A 17,758-nucleotide genomic window follows, 5' to 3' on the forward strand; every position below is an offset into this window, starting at 1 on the left:
CATGAATAACCACACTTGGGGGTGGGGTTAGTAAACCAGCACTGTTAGACGGAGAACAGTCCTAACACTTTTCTTATATGTCCACTACACATAAAAGTACAATACTATGACATGTGTGGGGGGGTCTGAATTAATACACATGTAGTACTTACCACAGTGCGTGGCACCTAATTATGTGCTGAGCAAATTAATACTATCAGTACTACTATTATTACACCATGAGTCAGAGCAATTATAAGAATCTTTGAAGAAAGGATTTATGTGCTCATTAAATGAGAAAAATATATTTAAAAGCTAACGCAACTATTTTCTGATCCCAGGCCCTTCTCTTTCCTAATCATTTGACTTTACAAGCTTAATTAAAATACTTAAGATATCATACAACTATCTAAAACATTAATCTATCATAGAATAGACTGACTTTTTTAAACACACCAATTAAAAGAATTCATTATTTCTCATTTTCAAAATTAAAATTATCTACTCCTATAGTAGCAGTGACTTTATACAGTCTATCTCAGTGGTTCTCAGCGTGGGTTGTAACCCTTTGGGACCATGTGTCAAATATCTGGCATATCAGATATTTATCATAAGAGTAGCAAAACTATAGTTATGAAACAGCAACAAAATAATTTTAGGTTGGGGTAACCACAACATGAGGAACTGCACTGAAAGGTTACATCGTTAGGAAGGTTGAGAACCATCGGTCTTCAACTTTAGCAGCATAGAGCTGGATTCAGACCAATACTTTACCATAACAAAATGTTTTCTTAATCTTCTATTGCCTAATAATGTCTATTGGTTTGGTGTATTCTGCCATAAAATAGATTACCAACAAGCTTTCTTGTTTTGTTTTGTTTTTACCTCAAGTCTTATTGTGGACAAAATAACATGCTTTTATATGAATCAAAAACTTAGTATAGCTGGACAGTGGTGGTGCACTTGAGAGACAGAGGCAAGTGAGTTCAAGGCCAGCCTGGTCTTCAACGCCTGTTCCAAGACAGTCAGGGCCATTATACAGTGAAGCCCTGTCTCAAAGAAAAGAAAGAAAAATCATAAAATTGTGTATGTATATGGTAAAAAAAAATATTTAGAACTGCTTTATTGGAAACCCATGGCATTGGCTTCAGAGAGTATCCGTCCTAGGCCGAGCATATGGCAATCATTCCTCAGGTCAAACCTTGGCTAGGTGACATTCATTCTCATAAAGGACCACAGTACTACTACCGCCTCTCGTCTTCACTCAATACGCTTGAACTGAAGAACACAACTCCACACTAGAGATGCCGTCCAGGGACTTACTGTGAACCCCTCACAGACACGTAAAAAGCTAGCAAAGAAACTTAAGCCTGGGCCAGGTGCATCCTCACACTTGGAAAGCAGAAGCAGGCAGGTCTCTGTTAGTGTGAGGCCAGCCTGGTCAAAATGAAAGAAAGAAAAAAAATAAATAAATTCAAGTTATTCTGAAAGATACAGTTTATGTCTCCAAATGAGAATTTTTTAAAGATTTATTTATTATATGTACTGTATTATATGACACTGTAGCTGTCTTCAGGCACACCAGAAGAGGGCATCAGATCTCATTACAGATGGTTGTGAGCCACCATGTGGTTCTGGGATTTGAACTCAGAACCTTCGGAAGAGCAGTCGATGCTCTTAACCGCTGAGAGAATTTTAAACCAAAGTCCATGAATTAGAATTTAGGAAGCCTTCTAAAAAAAAAAAAAACTGTATTTATGCTTTTTTCCCTGAGAATCCATTTAATTGGTTTCTTTTTAGTTAAAATCATTGGTCTTGTACATTCAAACCTTTAAAAAAAAATACTGTCAAAGTAAAAGAAAATAATCTACTTAGAGGCCTCCCAAGAACAGTATACTGTACTGTACTTTGGCAATTTGCCTTAGACTTATACTAAATATACAGTTGAACATTTAAATTCAAGATTTGAATATACTTTTTATTGCAATTTTAAATAACCATACACAAATCATTTAGGGATGATAAATTAGAAACATGTTTTTCTTGCAAAATAATGCAAACCTAGCTATATTTCTAAGGTTGCTTTAAATCTTCATCAGGAAACTGGGAAGGCTTAGTTCAAGGCCATCCTGTTACGTGATAAAACTGTCTCAAAAAGAAAGAAAAACAACAACAAAGGGAACTATGCAGAGAGAAAAGGTAAAGTAGGAGGGTATGTGGAGAAATAGGCTTAATACTATACATGTGTGTGTATATATATATATATATATATGTGTGTGTGTGTGTATGTATGTATATGTATACATATATAGTTTTTGTATATATTATATATCTTGGATACTATTCATACACATGTATATATGAAACTGAAAAAGAGAGAGAGAGGGAGAGAGAAGGGAAAGAACAGGGTAGTCCTGCCAAGGTCTTTTTAAAAAATGTAGTAGTCTCTGCAAATGGATGGATCTGGAGGATATCATCCTAAGTGAGGTAACCCAATCACAAAAGAACACACATAGTATGCACTCACTGATCAGTGAATATTAGCCCAGAAGCTCAGAATACCCAAGATACAATTCACAAAACACATGAAACTCAAGAAGAAGGAAGACCATAGTGTGGAACTTCAGTCCTTCTTAGAAGGGGGAACAAAATACCCATGGAAGGAGTTGCAGAGACAAAGTTCAGAGCAGAGACTGAAGGGATGACCATCCAGAGACTGCCCCACCTGGGGATCCATCCCATAAACAACTACCAAACCCAGACACTATTGCAGATGCCAACAAGGGCTTGCGGACAGGAGCCTGATAAAGCTGTCTCCTGAGAGGCTATGCCAGTGCCTGACAAATACAGAAGTGGATGCTCACAGTCATCCATTGGACTGAGCACAGGGTCCCCAATGAAGGAGCTAGAGAAAGGACCCAAGGAGCTGAAGGGGTTTACAGCCCCATAGGAGGAACAACAATATGGACTAAACAGTACCCCCAGAGTTCCCTGGGACTAAACCACCAGCCAGCGAAAACAAATGGTGGGACTCATGGCTCTAGCTGCATATGTAGGAGAGGATGGCCGAGTCAGTCATCAATGAGAGGAGATGCCCTTGGTCCTGTGAAGGTTCTGTGCCCCATCATAGGGGAATGCCAAGGCCAGGAAGCAAGAGTGGGTGGGTTGGGGAGCAGGGGAAGGGGGGAGGGGAAACTAGGAAAGGGGATGACATTTGAAATGTAAATAAAGAAAATATCTAATTAAAAAAAAAAGAAAAAGTAGTCTCTGAAAAAAATATAATGAATAAAATTTTATTTTGGTACATATAAAATTAGTAATACTATTTTAGTTAATAATAACTAATCATTTTAACCAAAAAAAAAAAAGAAATTTCACACAGCTCAATATTTCATGAATACTGAAAAACTGCTGGTAAGAAATTGAGATCACAGAATAGATAAAACAGCTCGTGTCTCAGAAGAATTCATTTAATGGAATGAGTAGATTCAGTAAGGCCAGTGGAAAACAAAATACTCCAGAAAGTAATAATCAGTCTCAAATGGTTTCACAACTAAAACTTCTAAGTTAGGGAAAACTGAATATGAAGAGTTTCAATATGCAGACATTTAAAAAACATAAAACAAAGTGGCAGAGGATATAAAACACAGTATATTCAAGGAGAGCAATGTTCCAACAAGAAATAAAGGCTACCCTATAAGAAAGAGAATAGAATATATTAACCATCCAAGAGACAGTTGACCACTCTTCTTCATGACCTTCCATCATTTCTACTATGGCTCTTTCTCTTTATTGCTGTGTGTGCAAGGCTCTTCTACCTTAATCCTCCTCAATCCACTGCCCATTTTGTCTGCTTCATGATTGTCTTAGTCAGGGTTTCTATTCCTGCACAAACATCATGACCAAGAAGCAAGTTGGGGCGGAAAGGGTTTATTCAGCTTACACTTCCATGCTGCTGTTCATCACTAAAGGAAGTCAGGAGTGGAACTCAAGCAGGTCAGGAAACAGGAGCTGATGCAGAGGCCATGGAGGGATGTCCTTTACTGGCTTGCTTCCCCTGGCTTGCTCAGCCTGCTGTCTTATAGAACCCAAGACTACCAGCCCAGAGATGGCACCACCCACAAGGGGCCTTTCCCCCTTGATCACTAATTAAGAAAATGCCCCACAGCTGGATCTCATGGAAGCATTTCCTCACCTGAAGCTCCTTTCTCTGTGATAACCCAGCGGTGTCGAGTTGACACACAACCAGCCAGTACAGTGACCAACCAGTATTTATCTCTGGTTCATTCCTTCAATCTATAACACGGTCAACATGCCGTCCCAAAATACTTGACACTATATAGCTCCTAAATCAATGATTTCATAGTTGCTAAAGCCAACCAAATCTTTCTTGGCTTTGTGGGTGGGGGTGGGGAACCTCAGCCACTCTACTGAATTCAGGAAACACTTCCTCCTGCCTCGTCCTCCTTTGGTTATTTTTATGTATCTATAGGGTACATATACCTACCAATCACCCAGTCTTAATTCTGTTGTCAGTCTGAGGAGGAGACAGAACAGTATCCAGAAAATAGTAAGGAAATCATTTAAAGATTTTCGGTTTTAGATTGTGTTAGTGCATGTGTTTATGTGATATATATATATATATATATATATATATATATATGCATACACACACACACATACACACACATGTACATGAATGCTGCTGCTCATGGAGGCCAGAAATTTTCAGATCCACCAGAGCTGGAGTTACATGCAGTTGTGAGCTGGGAACTGAACTTGGTTCCTCTAAAAGAGCAGAGTAACTGCTGAGCCATTTTCCTAGGCCCAGAATGGAATATTTAATACCAAAATTGATCAAAAATAGTTGACAGCACATGATCACTGTAACTATAGCTTTTGTCCACAAATAACTAGTCACTATTCACTGCAAGCATCACTAACTCTACAATTTGATAAACTGTAAGGCTGCTCACAGCCTGAATCTATACCTCTGCAGCAGTACCCAACATTAAGATCTGCTATATTTTCAAGCTCTCAATCTAGATACCATATGATAGCTAGATCCACATTATACTCTGTCGTCGGTACTTTGGGCAATTTAAAAATACTTGCATAAACAGTAATAGCTTCTTATGCTTTAGAAATAGGATATTCACACACTAACTGTCTTCGGGCAAAACTCAATGACTACTCAGAATTTAGATTTTAAGTTTTGATCACAGAGAATTCCTCAAACGAAACTCCAAGGCTCCAGAGCTATGTCAGAATTGTTTCCCAAACTCCTCTCCTCTCCAAGTGTTCTGCAAACTGCCTGATGTAGAAAGAAGGGAAAAGGAATCTGAAGTTTGGGACCTCAATTTTAATCCTAGAGCTCTATAAACTTCAACCAAGATTTTCAATTTAGCTAAGCATACCTTTTCATTCATGATAATGACAGTCTCAAAAAATCATTGTTGTTAAAAGATACTGAAGGCCCTAGACAACCGGTCATCTAGGTTCTTCTATTCATTCTGACATAACTTTTACTATTATCTTTTCCTCTACTACCAAAGAAATGAGTTCTATTAAAGAACAGTTTTGACATCCTACACCCTTGGGATCTCTTGATAATTATTATTTCAGTTACTTATCTTTTCAGTGAACAGGATCAACTCTCTTCAAATTTTAGACTGTTCCTTAGACCCACGCTCCCCTCTGGTAGTCTTCTTCTAGCTTCTCTGTACAGAAATCTATTTCCTCTAACTCCCACACCCTTGCTTCTCTCTTTAATCCTTGAGGTTAAACATCAGATGGTGCTAGAGTGGTAGTTGATGTTTACATCCTGATGCTCAAGCAAAGAGAGACTGTGTCTGTTTGAACCAATGACACACTTCCTCCAATAAGGTCACACATCCTAATCCTTCTCAAATAGTGCCACTCCCTGGTAACTAAGCATTCTTCTATATGAGCATATAAGGACCATTCTTATTCACACCACCACAGGTAGAATGCTCTTTGCTTAGTTCACTGTGCTGTATAAAAACCAATGAGCAATTCTTGACAAGATATTTTCTTTCTGCATGTACGTTCCTATCAATACACCTTTGAAAAATACAAATAAGAAAATATCCTATACAGGACTACATTTCACTCTCAGAATTCTTTACACCTCTAACATTCCTACAGATGGATCTTAAGAGCTCTGATACAGACATAGCCTATCTATAAGTATGTTCTCATTAAAACTTTGCTATACCATTGCTGAAGTAATTAAACTATGTTAATTTGGGGAAATTTTTTCTTTCATTTTTAATTAACATTGTAAAGTACTCCTGAAACTGGAGTTGGAGTTGTTAGCCATCATGTAGGAGCTGAGAACCAAACCTGAGTTCTCTGCAAGAGCAACAAATGGTCTTAACTGCTAAGCCATCTCTCCAGACCTACCCCAACTTTTAGAGTTAACTTAATAGAAGCTAGCTACATTTTATCTACTTCCCTATAATCTGTTGACATGTATTGTTTTGTATTATATCACAGTCACCAAATCAGACACTATTGTGGATGCCAAGAAGTGCTTGCTGACAGGAGCCGGATATAGTTGTCTCCTGAGAGGCTCTGCCAGAGCCTGACAAATACAGAGGAAGATGCTTACAGCCAACCATTGGACTGAGCATGGGGTCCCCAATGGAGGAGTTAGGAAAAGGACTAAAGGAGCTAAAGGGGTTTGCAACCCCATAGGAAAAACATCAATATCAACCAACCAGACCCCACCCCCACCTCAGAGCTCCCAGGGATTAAACCACCAACCAAAGAATACACATGGAGGAACCCACGGCTCCAGCCACATATGTAGCAGAGGATGACCTTGTCGAGTATCAATGGGAGGAGAGGTCCTTGGTCCTATAAAGGCTCGATGCCCCAGTGTAAGGGACTGCCAGGGTCAGGAAGCAGGAGTGGGTGGGTTGGTGAGCAGGGGGAGAGAGGAGGGGATAGGAGGACAACCCTTGAGAGGCGATTCTCCCTCTACTGTGTGGGTATCAGGGATTAAGCTCAGGTCATCTGGCTTAATGTCAAGGGCTCTCTACCTGCTAAGCTGTCTTCCATGCCTCACTGTTGACTATTTTTATGCATATCCTTTTATAGTCAGATGTACTTGTTTCTTCTGTATATTCCTTTGTCTTAAGGTGGTACACTTTTGCTCTCCACCAGCCAAGCAAGATGCCCAAAGGAAAGAAGGCCAAGGGGAAGAAGGTGGCCCTGGCCCCTGCCATTGTCAAGAAACAGGAAGCCGAGGCAGAGGCAGGCGGATTTCTGAGTTCGAGGCTAGCCTGGTCTACAAAGTGAGTTCCAGGACAGCCAGGGCTACACAGAGAAACCCTGTCTCGAAAAACAAAAAAAAAAAAAAAGAAACAGGAAGCCAAAAGTCAGTCCTTTGTTTGAGAAAAGGCCCAAGAACTTCAGCATTGGGCAGGACATCCAGCCCAAAAGAGATCTAACACGTTTCATCAAATGGCCCTGCTATATCAGGCTGCAGCTGCAAAGAGCCATCCTCTCTATAAGTGACTCAAAGTACCTCCTGCCATTAACAAGTTCACCCAGGCCCTGGACGGGCAAACAGCTACTCAGCTGCTTAAGCTTGCCCACAAGTACAGGTCAGAGACAAAGCAAGAGAAACAAAAGCTACTGGCCCATGCTGAGAAGAAAGATACTGTCCCAACTAAGAGTCTACCTGTCCTCCATGCAGGGGTCACTACAGTCACCACCTTGGTGGAGAACAAGAAGGCTCAGCTGGTGGTGATTGCCCGTGGGTAGACCCCATTGAGCTGGTGTCCTGCCTGCCCAGTCGAAAGATGGGGGTGCCCTATTGCATTATCAAGGGAAAGGTCAGGCTGGGGTGCCTGGTCCATAGGAAGACATGTACCAGTGATGCCTTCACATAGGTTAACTCAGAAGACAAGGATGCTCTGGCTAAGCTGGTGGAAGCTATTGGGACCAATTATAAAGACAGATATGACGAGATCTGTCACCACTGGGGAGGCAACGTCCTGGGTCCTAAGTCTGTGGCTTGCATTGCCAAGCTGAAAAAGGCAAAGGCTAAAAAACTCGCCACTAAATTGGGTTAAATGTACACTGTTTCAGTACATAAATGTAATTATAAATTTTTTAAAAAGATGGTACACTTTTGTATTAAAATTTTAGTGATATTGTACTACTTCCCCCAAAATAACCTTCCTCTCAGCCTGTTTTGGAAGTCTTTAATTTTTTAAATACCTACTACCCATGTTATTTCTGTCTATTTTTGCTTTTACTTACAATATAGCAGATACCCTGTTTACATGCTTATGTTCCCATCAGACTAGTGACTTCCTGAAAGCTGGGAATTTATTTAATCCCACAGTGGCCCTTGACATAGATGAGAAAGAAGGAAAATACTGGTAATTTTTGGATTCCCAGGGGCCACATTACACCGTTCATGGTTTCTCTTTTTTGTTTATGTGTAATGGTTTTTAATCCAAATTTAAAAAACCAAATTCTGCTATGACTGAGTGACTAAGCTTTGACAGTACAGACAGAAAGACTGATGACTAAACTGTTTTTTTTTTTTTAATCTTGAGAGGGTGAAAACAGCAAAGATTCATGAAAATGGCTTTCATCCAGAACAATCCACTAAAGACCAAGAAGCAGGGAGATATGACTAGGAAGCAAGAGTAACACTAGTGGGACCGTGTACCATGAAAGTGACAGGTATAAACATGCAACAACAGCTGCGAAGGACGGTGAGAAACACAGATTGATAATACTCATGCAAGGTAATGCACAAGAAATAGAAGCATGTAAGAGCCACAGAGAACACACAGCATGTGATTATAGCAAGTCTTTAAGTTCTAGAAACTAAAAGTTCCTAAAGGGAAGTCTCCATCATTTTCAATAATGTACTTCCCTAGCCTCTTTCTGTAACAAGTCTAGTGTGTTAGAAAACAGTAATAGCCAAACACAGTTCTTGCGTGTACAGTGGCACTAGAGCAGCAGTTCTCAACCTGTGGGCTGTCTTTCACAGGCAGGGGTCACCAAAGACCCCAGAAATATCAGATATTTACATTACAATTAAAAACAACAGCAAAATTACCGTTGTGAAGTAGCAATGAAAAGGTTATGTTAGAGGTCATCACAGCATGAGGAGCTGTATTAAAGGGTTGGAGCAGGAGGCTGGGACCCACTACACTAGAGTCTCAAATTTAGTTGGAAAAAAATGTAGACTAGTTGGGAAAAGGAACAGAATTATATTAGCTCTACTAGAAGAGCAAAGGAAATAAACTAATTCTGTTTTAGGCTTGGAAACTGGAAACACAACTCAGTTGGTAATATGCTTGCTACATAAGCATGAGAACCTGGGCTCAAATCCACAAGACCCACAAAAAAGTGTGGCATGGCAGCATGTTCCTGTAATCACAGAAAAAGGGGGCTCAGACAACTGAAACCCTGCAGCCCCTAGTCAGCTAGCCTAGCTGAACTGGCGAGGTCCAGGTTCAGTGGCCTATAAAATAAGATGAAAAGTGATTAAAGAAGACACCAGAGGTGGACGTCTAATACACACACTCGTACACACACACACACACACACACAAAATCAGACACACACAGACACATAAAACCTGCTACATTTAACATCCATCAGAAAGACCGATGCCTAGATCTTGAGAATAAACAGCAGTAAACAGCCTAAAACTTGGTCACACAGACAAATGGGTACAGCTATGGAAGACCATTGCCCCCTACACAGATGAACATGTCTGAGCTAACAGGCTGAACCATGGGGAGTTCATCACCAAGATGAAAAAAATAAAAATGGAAGCCTGTAATCACCAGGACCAATGGGTCAGAAAAAAGTAGGAAGCATTAATTGTAGTAATTAAGTAGAAATTTTAAAATAAAATCAACATAGCAGAGGGTCAAGGTGTAAGAATTCTGGAAGGAATACAGAGTCTGAAAATGGGTTCCAGTTCTAGCTATACAGCCAATTGCTGCATAAAATTAAAAACAATCATTTCATTCTAAGACCTTTTCCTTTCTCCATTAAAATATTAAGAAATTATAAACTGGGCTTGGTGTCAACTCCAAATTATACCTGGGAGGCAGGTCTCAAAACATGTTTTGAGCTTTAAAACACTTTCAAGATTATAGCAATAATAATAATAATAATAATATCCACCTCAGGAGAAAGGGCCAACTCAGAAGACAGATGGTGTTAGAGCCCCCAAACCAAGAACACAAACTAAAATGCAGGATGCACAGGTGTAATAGCTTCAAGTGTTGTAACAAAAGACACACATGCCTTCATTCACACATGCCTGCCCAGCAAGGTCATTACTCTCCTTCAAACAGGAAGGCTATTTTCACAACCTTAGCAAAGGAGATAGCGGGCAGCTGTGCTAAATCCATCTAGATAGTATCATACCAGTGTATCATGCTGGTGAATAATAGAGAGGCCAATAACACCAATAGTCAAGTGACTCCTAATACCAACAGGGAACCCAGCTTTAGTACACAAATCAATCTTTAGACCTAACCTTCTGGGGATTCTCCAATTACCTCAAGGGAAGGTGGCAAAAAAAATGCCTTAAAAACAAAAATCCGAGTGTTAACTCACTACTAAGAGCTACTCGAGGCTAGAAATGGCTAAATCACTAAGAGCATTTGCTGTTCTTACAGAGAACCTACATTCAGGTCTCAATGCCCCGTCAGAGACTCACAGCCATGCATGGACACACATATGGAGCATATACATACATTCAGGAAAAAACAAAAATCATGAGCAAAAAAGTTTTAAAGGGCTATTCAACCCATAAAGAAATACTCGAAGAGGTGAAGTTGAATTCAAAGGTAACCCATACCCAAGTGTTCATCTAAACCTGTCAAGAACACTGTCACCCTATTTCTTAAAACACATCAAATAGTAAGGAAATAATGCAATCTCTGACACAAAGAATTGGAACTTATGTCTATAATGTCATTTTAAAATTAATGTGAATACCAACTTCTCGTGAAAAGTCAAATACCTTCCTATAAAACTGTAAGAGGGCTGGCTCTGTGGATAAAAGCATTTGTCACCAAGCCTGACACCTATGTTAAAGCCAGGAATCTAGGGGCTGGTGAGATGACTCAATGGCTAAAAGTACTGGCTGCTCTTCCAGAGGTCCTAAGCTCCCAGAAACCACATGGTGGTTCACAACCATCTATAAAGGGATCTGATGCCCTGTAGGTGTACATTCAGACAGAGCACTCATACATTTAAAAACAAAACAAAACAAAACAAGACAAAAACGGGGTGGGGGGATAGAAGTCAGTAAGAAAAAAACAAAAACAAATAAAGTAGGAACCTACATGGTGGGAGGAGAAAACTGATTTCCCCCAAGTTGTCCTCCACCACCCACATACACACAAAGTAAATGTAAAAATATGAAATATCACATTTATTATGTATCTTTTAGGTCAATCTTTTCAGCCTGTTACAGAAAGTAAGAAATTCCTAATAGCTGGTGTCCTGTCTTCAGCATAAAACCTCTCAGCCTCGGGATCTGTGTTTACAGACGATGGGACTCTTTCATAAGCAGCTCTGAACTGAAACACTGCAAACCACAGCAATGTTTCAACAGGGGAAAATAAAGGGAATTTCCAAAGCTGCAGTGTGGGGAGCAAAAGAAGTGGAGTAGCATCCAAGGACTTAATGAACACTGAAAGGGTGCAATCAATACTTCTTGGTTTTAAGTCAAACAATAGGTGAGAGCCCAAACTTATTTATGTAACTGCCTCACCCTAAGCTCTACATACAACCCCACTTCTACTCCTTTGTCCCTGGAGCTTTGGGCCAAACTTTACCCAAAGTCAGATCAGTTTAGATTAGGAAAAGCAGATGTTCAGTAGCTCAGCTCTTCCAACACTGAAAAATCATTTTTTTGCTTGATCCTAATTCTTTTAATATCTCCACTACTAGCTACTGAAAACAGAAGTCTAATACAGTAGTACATGGGTTGGTTAGATATTGCTGCCCAACTTTAAGTAGAACTACAAGTTCACTAATGAATTTGCCCTTTAAATGGATAGGATTTTAGGTCAATTATCTAAGGGAACACATACCAGTGAATTAAACTTACACACAACACTTAGCAATAAAGCAGACACTAGAAAGAAAGAACTTTTGTGCAGATGCCCCAGACTCATCCACTGCTCTCTAGGCTTCCCTAATTTGCCAATACTGAACTCAGATCTGATTTTCTTAGCTGCTACAAAATGTTAGAGAGACTAAAGTCAGGTGACATTTTGAAGTTCTTATCTTTAGCAAAACTTTCCAGGCAATGGGTAAAGAATCTACCTGGTTTGTATCAGAGTTTGTGTTCTCACATAAAAATCCACTTGCCAAAGGTTTTGAATATACTCATTACTACTTTACAGCCTTAAGAGTAAAATACAGAAGTAAGTGTTCCTTCTATCACCTTTCAACCTCTCAATAGATTAGATATGACTAGATAGAATGCTGATACTAAGATTCTAAGCCTTGCCCAGAATTAAAGACCCAGCCCCTCATTACTAGGTCAGGGTCCTTTTGTGCCCTGGGAGATTAGTCTTTAGGATTTTACAACTTGGTGTACATACACCAAAAAAACAAAAAAAACAAAAAACAAAAAACAAAAACAAAACAAAACAACAAAAAGAGAACTCAACAACAACAGGAAAAAATAAATTTAAAAACCCAGCCCAGCTCAGCCCAATCTCAGCTTTTTTACTCAGGAGACTGCTATAGGTGTGTTGGGAGTTCAAGCCTAAGGGTAAGGAGATCCTGCAGAGAGGGAGCAGAGAGGGGGAGGGAGAGAATAGGCAGGAAGAAAGGCACGCACTTTGAACAGTCTAACTTTTCATGGAAATGCAGGAGACATCACTAGAGGCATTTGGCAAGGACAGGTGATAAGACTATGCACCATTCTACTTTCATCAGTCTTAGAACGATTATCTATAATTGCAGGGCTGTCAATGTGGCTCAGCAGGATCCTAAGCCCCAGGATCTTATGCTGAAAGGACAGAACTGACTCCTGCAAGTTGTTCTCCCAATATGCAATTATTAAAAATATAATAAAACTTAAAGACAATTATTTCAAATCTGTCTTGTCTGAGAAAAAAATTATTAAAATTTTATCTCTACTGAAAATATAAGTTTTCTTTACAGTAGGTTGGGAGGGTCAGCACACAGTGGGAGGAGTCTTTCTTCAGACCTCTGGCTATCAGGACCAACTGCTCTGACCCACACCATGGAATAGTACACACAGCACATTCCTTCCAGGCACTAATGCTCAGAAAACCTATCCTGAATTCTACAGCAAGAGGAGATTCCTATCTCTACAGACAACTTTAAAAATAGGACCAGCCCATAAAACCCCTTCTCGACATCATCCATCACCAATAACCTTTTGATCCTTGACATGACAAGGCACACAACATGTAACAGATTGGGATAAAGCAACAAAAAGACCCAGGATCTGATTCCATCACTTAATAGCTTTTTGAATGGGTATGTGAGCCTCAACTTCAAACTAGTCTTCAGGTTGAATCCAACATTAAAGATGTTGTATTTAATCCAAACTGTTTAAGTTTTTATTGCTGTACTTATAAGCCAGAGATTCTTCAAAATGGGGAGGTATCAAAGGTCCATCAACTCTGGGCATGAAGTTTTCAGTAATCAATTAATGAACACTTCCTTTAGAGCAGCACATACATATACACTATACATATACACTATACATATACACTATACATATACACTATACATATACACTATAGGTCGATGGTTACTACTCTTCCCTCTTTTTCAACTCATTTAGTTTGCATTGGTATAATTTAGGTTTATAAACCACTTAAAGGTTTTTAGGGGTTTTTTGTTTTGTTTTGTTTTTTGGGTTTGGTTTGGTTGGTTTTTTGTTTTTGTTTTTGTTTTGAGTCGATTGAACCAGATACAAATACTTCTCAAAACAGCCATTATCAATAGCTCCTTGTTAACAAGTTTGGTGCAATGCTTAGAATCATACAACTTCATCTTCCTCCTCCACTTTCTGGTTTATGAACACTTAAAGTGTGCCACAGCACTGCAATTGCCTATACTGAAAGGACTCCAGAACCATTCCTAACTGCGAATGTCCCCAGGTTCATTAAATGTCTGTGTCAGCTCTCTTAACTCCTTTCTGCTCTACAGGCTGACACAGCCTCCCTTCCACGCTGGGGGGGGGGGGGGGGGGTGGGTTCTGCCAGGGAAGCTGTCTATAAAACAATCATTGGGAGGGGAGCAAGTGTTTTTATACTACAAAGCTGCCTTACCTCTACACTTGTCAACTTTCGTTAAACAGAGCAGGCAGTGCCAAATGACTCAAATTTAGAGAACTGTGAGAAGTGAGAGGGTGGGACATGGTAAACGCTACAGAAAATGCCCCGTGAGTTCCAGGCAAGCTCTTACAAGAAAGGGTAAACGATAAGTGGTGAATCTTGAACACTACTGTCCTTAGGGGCTAACAGGCTACAGCCCCAGTGTACTTTCAAAGTCAGCGGTCCATTCCTTTCTACATACAGGGAAAACAACCACCAGCTTGTATTTCTTGTTTTGCTTTGCCTGTTGTATTTTTCTGTTGTTTTTTAAAAAAAGAAAATCTTGTGTCCTTACACTCAAAAAGAGCATGCGAAAGTGGAAACTCTCCTCATCAAAGTCTCCACTGGTACACGTGGCCCGAATCACCTAAGAGGTGACCTGGAGAAAGCTGGTACACGCGTGCCTTTCCAGAGCACTAAACTCGACCCACTTCCCGTGGCCCCAGCAAATGACGCAGCCCAGCAGTTTACCCAGGTGCCAGAAGAGAGTGGGGAGGCAGCCCGGTAGCCAGGGAGACCAAAGGAAGCAGTTGCCAGAGAAAAGCGTTCATCAGAGTCGGGCCTGGAGGCCGCGGTGGGGGATGGGGCGGCCTGAGGCTGGCAGCCCCAGGCTATTCCAGGTCTCGGGTGCTTCCGACATTTCCACATGCTTAATTCTATCTGAGGGCAGGGTAGAGTCAGCCTGCAAGGCACAAAGTGCCACTACAGAGCACGGTGCTAACTAACGTCTGCGAGGCTGCATAGGACCCTGGAGCCCAGGTGCTCCGTGCTTTCTGGTGTTGCGGGCCACTTGCAGGAACCGTGGCCTTGCAGAGCCCCCTGGAAATGAGGCTCGCCACCGTGAGAGGCTGGAACCGCACAGCAACCCACACGGGTGGCCCGCGCTGCCCACCGAGGACGCTCTTTGCTGACCTGGGTGCCCCTGCCTAGGCATGGGCCTCCCCCCCCCACCCCCCACCCCGTGGCGTCTAGGCCCCAGTGAAGCAGCCTTGTCAGCCCTACCCACCCAGCGTCCAGCCTCCGCTCCCCCAAACCTGAGGTCAGAGCTGGAGGCCACGCGAGCCCATCTGCAACCCGACACACCCCCGAGTTTGGGCACCTGGCCTTGCTGGCTGAGAAACGCTGAGCGACACCCTCGAGGCCACATGAGTGCGTCCCGCCAGGCCGCCCGAGTAAGACGGACGCCGCCGAGGACTAGCTGGCTTCCCGCCTGCGCCCCCTCGCGGGCTGCTCGACTCCTCCTCCCCTCCGGGCCCGCGCCCCCCAGCCCCGCGAGGCTCCCGGGGACAGCCCTCGAAGCCCGGTCACACGCACGTGCGACCTCACCTGGCCCGGTCCACCCTCGGGGCTAGGGCTCCCGGAGCAATCGAACGTGTGAAGCCACGTGACTTCCCCGGGCTCGGAAAGCGCGCGGCCCGCACGAGGGGCCCGAGACCTCGGCTTTAAAGGAGCCATGTCGGCGCCGTCGTGGCGCGCCTCCCCCAGCGCCGCCCCAGCCTGAAGGGGTCTCCGCGGCTCGCTGCTGCGCCGCCCGCGGCGAGCCGCCAGCCCCTGCCTCCTGCGGGACGCCAAGGCGACTCTCGGAGAGAGAGAGGGAAGGAAAGAGAGAGACGGGAGCCGCGGACGCCGCCGGCCGGCCGGCCTCTCGGGCTCTCCCGTGCGACGGCTGCGGGAGGAGGAAGTGTTGTGGGCGCCCGGGCGCCCGTCCGCGCGGCCGGCTCCCGTCTGGACATATGTTCGAGGCCACCGGGAGTTGTGCAAGTGCAGCTCCGAGGCCCCGGCGGCCGCCCCCGGAGGGCCGCGGCGCCTTTAAGCCCAAAGGCCTGAGTCACGAGGAAGCTCCCTGCCCCTCCCCGCGCGCCCCACACCGCTCCACGAGGCCCACGACCGCGGGCATGTGACCGGCGCCCCGCCCGGGACGCTAACCCGGGCGGCAGTGAGGGGGCCCTGTGAAGCGGCGAGACTGCGCGCGGACCGTTAGCCGAGGCGGCCGGCGGGGACAGCAGCCCCGCCCGGCCCCGCCCCGCCCCGGCGGCTCTTACCAGAGAGAAAGCCATGGGGTCCGGCGTGGCCCTAAGGGACTGGCGGGCGGGCGGGCGGGCGCGCGGGCCGGCGGGTCTGTGCGGCGCGGGACGCGCACACACGTGGGCACTATTTTTGCAGCGAGCAGCGCGCGACTCCGCACCCCGGCGGCTTATAAAGCTCCGCGGCGCTGGCCTGACGAGGAGCACCTGTGTCGGCCCCGCCCGGCCTCGTCCCCGCCCCCGCCCCCTGCGCTCCTTCCTGCCGTCCAGACCCGCGCTCCGCCGCCCACCCTGGGCCTGGGGGTCCGAACCGGGGGAGGGAGGGGGCTAGTTCTGAGGCTCGAGCCGAGACAGGCCACCACTGCCTCCCGGGAGCCGAGGGGGCTCAGGCCTGAGCACGTCCCTCGCCCGGTGACCCTGACCAAGTCACTCTCCCGCGGGCCTCAGTTTCCCTACAGATTTACAAGACCCTGGGATGCCGCTGCGCCGGTGACGTGCGCCGCCCCCCCCCCCAAAAGAAACCGTATAACCACGCCTCTCCTTTGCTAGTGACCTCTCGGGTGGAAGCCCGGGTGGCACCGAACCCAACCCCTCCATCAATCCCCACCTGCAGCAGACACGCCCTCACTTCAGATCGACTGCCACTGCATCTGGAGCGAGCTGGAACCGGGAGCGCAGGCGTCAGGGGATTCGGGAAAGTTCCGAAGACAGCAGTGATCCTCTTCGGATTGCAGTTCCCCAGGGAAACCGCTCCCGACGCTCCCTCCAGATATGACAGGACGCTTTACTGACAAAATTCGGGGCAAGAGATCAGGGTGAGCGAAGCTGTTGTTCAGAGAGGCGTCATGGGTCAGCTAGGGCTGGACCGGACCGGAAGCCCAGGCGAGCGCAGAGGCGGAGATGGCATTCCGGGCTGCAGACCAGGGAAGGCGGAGAGGGAGGAATGCACTGAGAGGCGCAATCTGACTAGGACCAGCTAATGCGTGTTGGTACCACAGGAGGGAAGCCCGAGCCCAGTTTCTGAACGGTTTTTATTCTGCAGCTAGCTGAGCTGGAAACTAGTAAGGAACGGTGAACGGAGCTTGGAAATTGCCAGATCTCTTTTAAGGTGTTGCTGGAGAGTTGGAGGTGGGAAATAAGCCACTAGGTTGGTTAAGAAAGAGAACAGCGCTTATTGAACGTTTCTAAGTGTTTCATATGTTATACTTTTTATTCAGCATGTATTATACTCAAGGCTCCTCCTGACAGGTGAAGAAGCTGTTACCAACTTGCTGGCAGGTTTGTGAGGCAGGAACTTTTAAGCTTCTGCCCAGGGTATTAAGAAAGGAAGCCTATGGTCCTAGCCTAGTGTGTTTGGAGAAGGTGGGG

General features: G+C 44.3%; 1 protein-coding gene across 7 annotated transcripts in view; it reads right to left on the minus strand.

Annotated features, from left to right (window-relative positions):
* Window positions 1–17,173, minus strand: part of Cpeb1 (cytoplasmic polyadenylation element binding protein 1) — a 97,422-nt gene extending 80,249 nt beyond the window's left edge. For 3 of the 7 annotated variants that reach the window (XM_029479985.1, XM_029479984.1, XM_029479983.1), the window contains exon 1: window positions 16,998–17,173. The gene's annotated coding sequence lies outside the window, so the exon portion shown is untranslated. Of the gene's footprint in view, window positions 1–15,465; window positions 15,508–15,692; window positions 15,754–16,997 lie in introns of those variants that run through there. The other 4 variants (XM_021166888.2, XM_029479979.1, XM_029479981.1 and 1 more) reach the window with 2 other exon arrangements.
* Window positions 17,174–17,758: the final 585 nt, after the last annotated feature.

This window comes from Mus caroli, chromosome 7 (genome assembly GCF_900094665.2).
Source record: "Mus caroli chromosome 7, CAROLI_EIJ_v1.1, whole genome shotgun sequence".
Classification (NCBI taxonomy): Eukaryota; Metazoa; Chordata; class Mammalia; order Rodentia; family Muridae; genus Mus; species Mus caroli.